General features: G+C 39.4%; 1 protein-coding gene across 1 annotated transcript in view; it reads left to right on the top strand.

Annotated features, from left to right (window-relative positions):
* The window catches only part of CLASP1 (cytoplasmic linker associated protein 1), a 416010-nt gene that overhangs the window by 107940 nt on the left and 299175 nt on the right, over window positions 1–8895 (top strand). The window lies entirely within an intron of this gene.

Here is an 8895-nt window from a genome sequence, read left to right as displayed (position 1 = left end):
TCAGTTGCTAATAGCAATTCCCACCTTGGAGTTTACAAAGACTTATGGGTAGAAAAGCCACACTAAGTAATTAACTACACCGCACCTTGGTTTCTTTGTTCCATATTATTTTCTGTGCTGAGCTCATTATGTTTATGAATTGTGTTATCATTTCCTTTGTTGCTGTTGTTTTCGTATTTGCTGAATATTTGTGCTTGTCCTCTTTTTCATTGTGATAGGAAGGTTTATCATTTTTCTTTGAGGTTATCCTGTGATTTATAATTTTCTTCCTCAATTTAGAACAGTCCATTCTATCTTGAAGCTCTCTTAACTTCCCCACCATTTATAAGTTTTGTAACTATGCAGCATTTTCTCTCTTTTTGTGTGTAGTTGTCCTCGCTTGCCAATTAATGTTTCTGGTTCCCTTTTTACAGTCTTATAAGCTCATTTTACTTTGGATATGTGCAAAGGTGTGGTTTCTGGGTTATGTCATTTTGTGTATTAATGGTTGGTTGTTATTTACTATTTTTTGTTCTCTGTTCAAATGACTCCCTTTAGCATCTCTTGTAAGGTTGGTCTGGTTTCAACAAATTCCCTGAATTTCTGCTTATTTGGAAAATGTCCTAATTTTACTATCATATTTGACGGACAGTTTTGCCAGGTATATAATTCTTGGTTGAAACTTTTTCTCTTTCAGGGTTTTATATATACTATCCCATTGCCTTCTCGCTTGTATGCTTTCTGCTGAGAAATCAGAGCTTATTCTCACTGGCTGTCCTTTGTAAGTAACTTTTTGTTTTTCCTGTGCTGCTTTCAGGATTCTGTCTTTGTCTTTGGTTTTGGTGAATTTGATGATGATATGTCTTGGTGATTTTCTTTTGGGGTCTGTCCTGTTAGGTTTTCGTTAGACTTCTTGAATGGTTATATTCTCATCTTTCATCATAATAGGGAAGTTCTCCTCCAGCAAATCTTGGACAATTTTCTCAGTGCTATTATTTTTCTCTTTGTATTCTGGAATTCCAATGACACATAGGTCATTCCTTTGGATGGTATCCCACATGAACCTTAGACTTCCTTAATTTTTTTTGAATTTTTTTTCTGATTGCTCCCCTTCCAAAGAAGTATTTAGGTATTTGTTTTCCATCTCATTAATTCCGTCTTCCATTGCATCAATTCTGCTGCTTTGCCCTTACACTGTTTTACAATTTAGTATTAATCTTCTGGATTTCTATCTGTAGATTTAGAATAATTTCTAATTTTTCATTTATTTTGTCATTTTTTCTTGTATTTTTTTCCAGCATTCTTCTAGGGTTTTTTCTGTGTTTTCTTTGGTCTGTCTCTTAATCCTTTGAAGATACTTAAATATCATTCTTATGAATTTCTTACCAGAGAGTTCCAATGCTGTTTCTTCCTCAGGCATGTGTTCTGGATTTGTATCCTGTTCCCTTGTTTCTACCACTTTTTCTTGCTTCTTTGTGTGGACTTTGATGGTCTGTTGTGTCCGAGACATTGTGGTGGTGGTGTATTAAGATCTCTGTTGTATTAAGATCTATGTTAACTGTTTGTGAAGAGCAGCCAAGGGTGATTCAGGCTTTTCTTCGTGGTATTTATCGTTGGCCCGTTGATGGAGATGGAGGTAGTGCCCCTTGGTCAGTAAGTGAAGTTGCAGGAGGTGTGGGTGTAGTTGTGTCTTATGGGGACTGTTGCTGTCTCCTAGTCAATTAGTCAAAAATTACAACTTAATAAGCAAAAACCTTTTCAGTCGTCCAGGTCCAGAGTGTCTTTGGGCTTACTGGCAAGCAGCAGCTGTTCTCAAACCACTGGAATCTCGGAGAGCATTGTCTCTTTAAATATCCAAAATGGTCAAGCCATTTATAAACCTTCAAAATGGCAGCACCGTCCAGATAGGTAAAAGTCCACAACTCAGTCCGCCTTTCTCTTTGCTGGTGCTTCTTCTTTTGTTCCCCAGCCACCAGAGCACTCCTCCGTTCAGTCCTTGGCTAGTAGGTCTTTTTTTTATATTAATTCTTAGGTCCTACCACCACTTGCCACTCTCCAAGCTGTCTGTGCCGTGCCGTCAGTCTGGCTCAGGATCTCTGCCAGACCGCAGCTCTGTATGTCTCCTTTTTTGGTATTTTTATGCAAATTCTTCTGGTAGTTGGGGTTTATTCCACTTCTCTATCCGTCCCTTCAAGGCTCAGGGGACCAGGATTATCTTCTGTGTTTGTGTTAATTGTTTCCCCTTTTCTTTGTTGAAGGGGGTCTGTGCAGTCTTTCTCCCTAATCCACCATCTGATTGGATGTCTCCTAACTTTTTTTGGTAACTAGTTTCTTGCTCTTCTTTGTAAGTTTATCATCTAAGTATGCACCTTAAAATTAGTACAAAGAGTAAAATGGACTTCAGTCAATAATAGTGTATTAGCATGGGTTCATCAGTTGTAACATATGTACCCTACTATTAATATGTACCCTATTAATATGTTACAACTGATGAACCTATGCTAATACACTATTATTGACTAAAGTCAATTTTACTCTTTGTACTAATTTTAAGGTACATACTTAGATGATAAAATTAGAAAGAAGAGCAAGAAACCCTACTAATATGTTAAGAGGAGCTCTGGTAGCATAGTGCCTAAGGCACTTGACTGCTAACCAGAAGGCTGGCAGTTCAAACCCACCAGCCAGTCCTCGGAAGGAAGATGGGGCAATCCACTTCTGTAGTGATCCTGGCTCGGAAAGCCAAGGAGGGGTCGCTATGAGTTGTGGTCGACTCGATGGCACATAACAACTAACAACAACAATTAATGGGAGAAATGGTGTGCAGAGGGGAGAAGGAGGTTAGTAGAAACTGTCTGTTCTTCACAATTGTTCTCTACACAAAAAACTGCTGAAAGTTAAAATCTACTTAAAAATGGGGGAAAAAATGTGGAGAGAGTTAACTTACCCAGTCTAAGAAAAATTATAATCCACATTTACTAGTATTTGAACCTAATATAAGTGTCCTTTTTCTTTTTTTTCATTTATTAGTATGTTTGGTTTGATTCATTAATTTTCATTAGTTATTGTATTACATGGTATATAAACCACGACATACGTATACGTTCTACAGTGGCTGGACATTCGGGTTTCTAGTTTTAAGTTATTAGGAACATAGTGCGTAAGGCATTTGACTGCTAACCAGAAGACTGGTGGTTCAAACCTACCAGCCACTCCTTGGAAGGCGGGTCAGGCAATCTACTTCCATAATGATACTGCCTTGGAAGCCCAAAGAGAGGTTGGTATGAGTCGTTCGACTCGACTGCAGTGAGTTTGGTTTTTTGTTTTTGAGCATTTTTGTGCATTTCACCTGTTAACGCGTTTTTCCACGTTTCTGTTGGGGGAATTCCTAGTAATGCTGCCTATGTGTATGTTCAAATTTAAGAGATAATGCAAAGATGTTTTGAAAGTGTTGGTTGAGAACTCTGGGAAGATGGCTGCATAAACAGACCATTATTCTGACCCTCCTCCCAAAATAGAATAAGAAATACAATGAGGAAAGTGCTTAGCCTTGAGGAACTCTGAATTGAGGAGCAGTAGAGAAATTCAGGCAGGCAAGAATCAACAAAGCATAATGAGTTGCATTCAATAGCAAAATTACTTCTCCTGACTGCCCTTGTCCCTACCCCTACCCAGGTGGAACCCCTGCTGCTGTAAACTAGGGAAGCAGTCCTTAAAAAAAACCTGCTTCCTTGACTACTACACCCTGTGCCTCTATAAAGAGACAGGTCCTCAAGCTTCTGCTCTAAACTCAACAAGTTGGAGTTGAACGGGTTTGTTTGGACCATGCTAGCATCTCTCCTCCCTGGGCACTGTCACCTGCAAGCCTGTTGCAGATTGTTACAGAGGCCCCTGCAGTGGAGTCTGTTCCTTGCTTCCCTGCAAGGTCCATAGGTTGGGCCTCTGTAACCAACAGGGCACACCTGTTTGGAGGTCAGTTCAGTTCTTTTTGCTCTCCTTTTCTATTAGTGCTGCCTGGGGCTGCTGTGTGCTAGGAAGCAGGTGTCTTGAATGGAGGTTTTATTCACAGCCAATAATCTACTAGGGGTCTATAATGATAGCAACAAGGCAGACCTCTGCAGAGATCTGATTGGAGTGTAACACCCTTTCCCACACCGATGTACTGTGCACTGCAAGGTTCCTGTGAAGTGCTACAAGGGCCCCCACAGTGGAGTTGGCTCCCATATGTAGCACTCTGTCTACCTCGCTGTACACCCCAAAACAGACAGGAGAACCTCCCTGGGAGTCCATTCATATCTTTTATCCCTGCTTTCAGTCAGTGCTAAGGACTACTGACTGAGGCTGCTATGTGCTAGGAAATAAGCATGTAGAGTGGAGACTGTACTCACAGACTGGGGACTCCAATACCAGTAAGGCAGACTTCCTTGGAGATATGTTTGGAGTGTGACAGCCCCTCTTCACCCAGTAAATGTTAACTGCTGGACTGATACTAACTTGTACAGAAGGTTCCTTACACGGTAGCTAGGAGGTGCGTCAACTAAGTGCAAACTGCTACCCAGCTACCACAGGACTGCTAGGGTTCTTAAATAAATATGACAGATCTCTTGGAGGTGTGAGTGCTAGCCCATTTCCCTCCTGAAATGGAGGAAAGGTCTGCCTGTGCATTCCAATGCCTGTTCATATATAAGTAGTCCCCACAGAGCATGGAAGGAAGCCTCAGGAAAAACCTAAGGGTAGCACCTAGTCCTAAAGGAGAGTCACTGTCTGTGGGTTTTCTGACTGCAGAAACAAAGAAGGGAAAGGAGTAATAACCAGAGAGAGGGATGACTGCATTTTGGTAGGTATATTGATTAGTGTGCAATATCTTCCCTGAATGAGTGTTGCTTGACAGACAGATTGATCATAACATATTCTCTGGTGCATTTAGGAGGCATTGAACATTGAAAACTGAGAATCTGGAACCTTCAAGTGGCGGTATCTCTATGGAAGTAGATTGCCCAGTCTTCCTTCCAAGGAGTAGCTGGTGGGTTTGAACCCTCAGCCTTCTGGTTAGCAGTCAGATGCCTTAGGCACTATGCCACCAGAGCTCCCAATACTAGAGAGAACAGAGAAAGCTAACACCTTTCCAGTGCTCCAACCCAAAAATCACAGGGGACACAAAAAAAGACAAACCATAGCATCAATGGGAGACTGAATAATGAAAAGGATGAAAGAATATAATACCACAGTGTTAAAAAATAATTAAGATATTAAGGCAAAATGTAGAAAAACATCTGAAAGAAGTAAAACAACACAGGAGCAAAATGAGGATCTAAAAAGGAGAGAAAAACAGACCAAACAAATACTGAAAATGAAAGGGACAATAGCTAAAATGAGAAACACAATGGAAAGATTAAAACAACAAATTTAATCAGGCAGAAGGAAAATTTGGTGAATTAGAGGATACTCAACTCACTGCCGTTGAGTTGATTGCGACTCATAGCGACCCCTCCTTGAGTTTCCAAGACAGAATTTCTACGGAGGTAGATTGCCCAGCCTTCCTTCCGTGGAGTGGCTGGTGGGTTTGAACTTCCAGTCTTCTGGTTAGCAGTCAAATACCTTAGGCACAGTCAAAATTGCAGAGGCAGAAGAGTGAGAAGATTGTAGCCTCAAGAAGGCTGAGCACAGTTTAATGGACTTATGGGACAACATCAAGAGACCTAATATACGTATCAGGGGAATTTCAGAATGAGATGAGAGAAAGGGACAGAAAAATATTTGAAGAAATAATGACAAAAAAATTCCCAAAGCTGACAAAGATTCTTGTTGTTGTTGTTATGTGCCATTGAGTCTGACCTGACTCATTGCGACCCCTCCTTGGGTTTCTGAGGCAGTATCACTATGGAAGTAGATTGCCCATCTTCCTTCCGAAGAGTGGCTGGTGGGTTTGAACAGCCAGCCTTCTGGTTAGCAGTCAAGTCCTTTGTTGTTGTTGTTATGTGCCGTCGAGTCAGCCCCGACTCATAGCGACCCCTCCTTGGGTTTCCGAGGCAGTATCACTACGGAAGTAGGATTGCCCAACCTTCCTTCCGAGGAGTGGCTGGTGGGTTTGAACCGCTAGCCTTCTGGTTAGCCGTCAAGTGCTTTTTAGGCACTATGCTACCTACGATACCAGAGCTCCCCTGACAAAGGATATGAACCTACAAATCCAATATGTTCAAAAACTCAAAACATGATAAACCCAAAGAGATTTACACCTTCCTTCTCAAGAACTAAAGATAAAGAGAGAATCATGAAAGCAATGAGTGATAAGCAAACAGTCACGTATAAAGCATCCCCAATAAGAGTAAGTGCTGATTTATCTTCAGAAACATTGGAAGCCAGAAGGCAATGGAATGGTATATATAAAGTGCTGAAATTGGGGAGGGGGAAAGTCGATCAAGTATACTATACCCAGGATACCTTTAATAATGAGGGTGAAATGAAAAAAATTCCATACAAACAGAACTGGGGAGGGTTCATACCTACCAGACTGGCTCTACAAAAGTATTAATGGGAGTTCTACAGATATAAGGGAAAAGACACTAGAAAGATTGAGAGCTTCCCCCTTGAAATCATGAACAAGACAAAGATGCCCACTCTCACCACTTGTATTCAATATTGTATTACAAGTCCCAGCCAGAGTAGTAAAACAAGAAATAAAACGTGTCCACATTGGAAAAGAAGAAGAAAAATCAAAAGGGGGAAAATAAAGAAGAAGAAAAACATGATCCTATATATAGAAAACCCCAACTGTTCCTCAATAAATCATCTAGAGCTAATAGAGTATTTTTGCAAAGTTGTAGGATAGAAGATCAACAAATAAAATCAGTTGGGTTACTGTACACCAGTCAAAAGAAATCTAAAAGGTGAATTAGGAAAACGATGTGAAATATTTATACAATGAAAATTATGAAACACACACTTTATACATATGTATGTGTGTGTGTGTGTGTGTATGGAAAGATGTTTAGTATTTATGGATTGGAAGACTTAATATTGCTAAAGTGTCAGTACTACTCAACAGCAAACTATAGATTCAGTGCAATCTTGGTCAAAATTCCAGCAGCCTTCTTTGTAGACATGGAAAAATCAGTCCTCAGTGCAATCTTGGTCAAAATTCCAGCAGCCTTCTTTGTAGACATGGAAAAATCAGTCCTCAAATTTATGTGGAATGGCAAGAGTCCCTGAATGGCTAAAGCAATGCTGGAAGAGAAAACGTAGCAGGACTCATACTTCATGACTTTAAAATATACAGCTATAGTAATCAAAACAGCCTGGTACTGGTAAAACAACGGACACCTAGACCAAAGGAATAGAATTCAGAGTCCAGAAATAAACTTACACATCTACAGTGTGGTCAACTGATTTCTGACAAAGGTGCTAAGTCAATTCCATGGGGGAAAGAAGGGTCTCTTCAATAAATAGTATTGGGAAAATTGGATTTCCACATGCAGAAAAATGAATCAGGATTCATATCTCACACTATTCAATAAAATGTGTTCAAAATGAATTAAGGATCTAAATGTGAAACCTAAAATCATAAAGTTTTTAGAAGAAAATGCCAAGGCAAGGTTGTTGGGCCCAGCTTTCAAAAGTAGATTCTCTAATTTATTAACTAAAGCACAAACAGCAAATGACATAATAAATAAATGGAACATGATACAAATTAAAGTGTTTACCTCTGACTTATTGACTATGCAAAGGCATTCAACTCTGTAGATCACAACAAATTATGGATAACATTGTGAAGAATGGAAATTCCACAACACTTATTTGTGCTCATGAGGTACCTGTACATAGACCAAGAGGCTGTTGTTTGAAAAGAACCATGGAGATAATGCATCGTTCAAAATCAGGAAGGGCGTGTGTCAAAGTTGTATACTTTTGCCATACTTACCCAATTTGTATGCTGAAGGTTGGGCAATCTACTTCCATAGTGACACCGCCTTGGAAACCCAAGGAGGGGTCGCTATGAATCAGGTCCAACTTGACGGCACATAACACCACCACCACCAACAATAGGAACATACATTCATTGCACCTTAAGCAAAACAAAAACCCTAATTTTTTCTCCTTCTCTCAATTTTCTCCTAGTTACTACTACTATATTTGTTTAAGATGCCCTGGTAGCACAGTGGTTAAGCACTTGGCTGCTAAACGAAAGGTGGGTGGTTCAAACCCACCAGCCCTCTGTGTAAGAAAGATGGGCCATTGGCTTCTCTAAAGTTTACAGCAATAGCAACTCTAGGGAGCACTCTGCTCTGTCTTATAGGGTCACTATGAGTTTGAATTGACTCAACAGTAATGGATTTTGTTGGTTTGTTTGTATATTTGTTTATTTTATATAAGTGAGATCATACAGTATTTTTCCTTTTATGATTGGCTTATTTCACTTAGCATAATATTTTCTAGGTTCATCCATGTTGTGGCACGTATGAGGACTTGATTTCTTTTTATAACTGAATACTATAATATGCCACCTTATTTTTTTCTTGATCAGCCTCATTATGTGTTGATCAATTTTACTGGTCTTTACAATGAAGCAAATTTTGTGTTTGATGATTTTCTCTATTTTTTTTTTTTTTAAATTATCATCTTACATATTTTTTTCTCTGTCTTTTGGGTTTTTTCTTTTTTTAATTAATTTATTTTTATTGTGATTTGGGTGGAAATTTACAGAGCAAATTCATTTTTCATACAGCAGTTCATACACATTTTGTTTTATGACATTAATTGAAATACTCATAATTTAACAGCTCTCTTCCCACTTTCTCCTTGTGGTTACCTTTTCCCTGTGTTCTTCTTTCCTATGCATTTCTGCCCTTTGAGTTAGCTGTGCATATATTGCCCTTCTAATCTCCCATGGTTGATTGCTGCTAATATCTACCTGGTGTA

The sequence above is a fragment of the Orycteropus afer genome, unplaced genomic scaffold (assembly GCF_000298275.1).
Source record: "Orycteropus afer afer isolate SDZICR_OR568_19922 unplaced genomic scaffold, OryAfe1.0 scaffold00004, whole genome shotgun sequence".
NCBI classification, from domain to species: Eukaryota; Metazoa; Chordata; class Mammalia; order Tubulidentata; family Orycteropodidae; genus Orycteropus; species Orycteropus afer.
The sequence above is the reverse complement of the archived record's forward strand: the minus strand, read 5'-3'. Positions and strand labels throughout refer to the sequence as shown.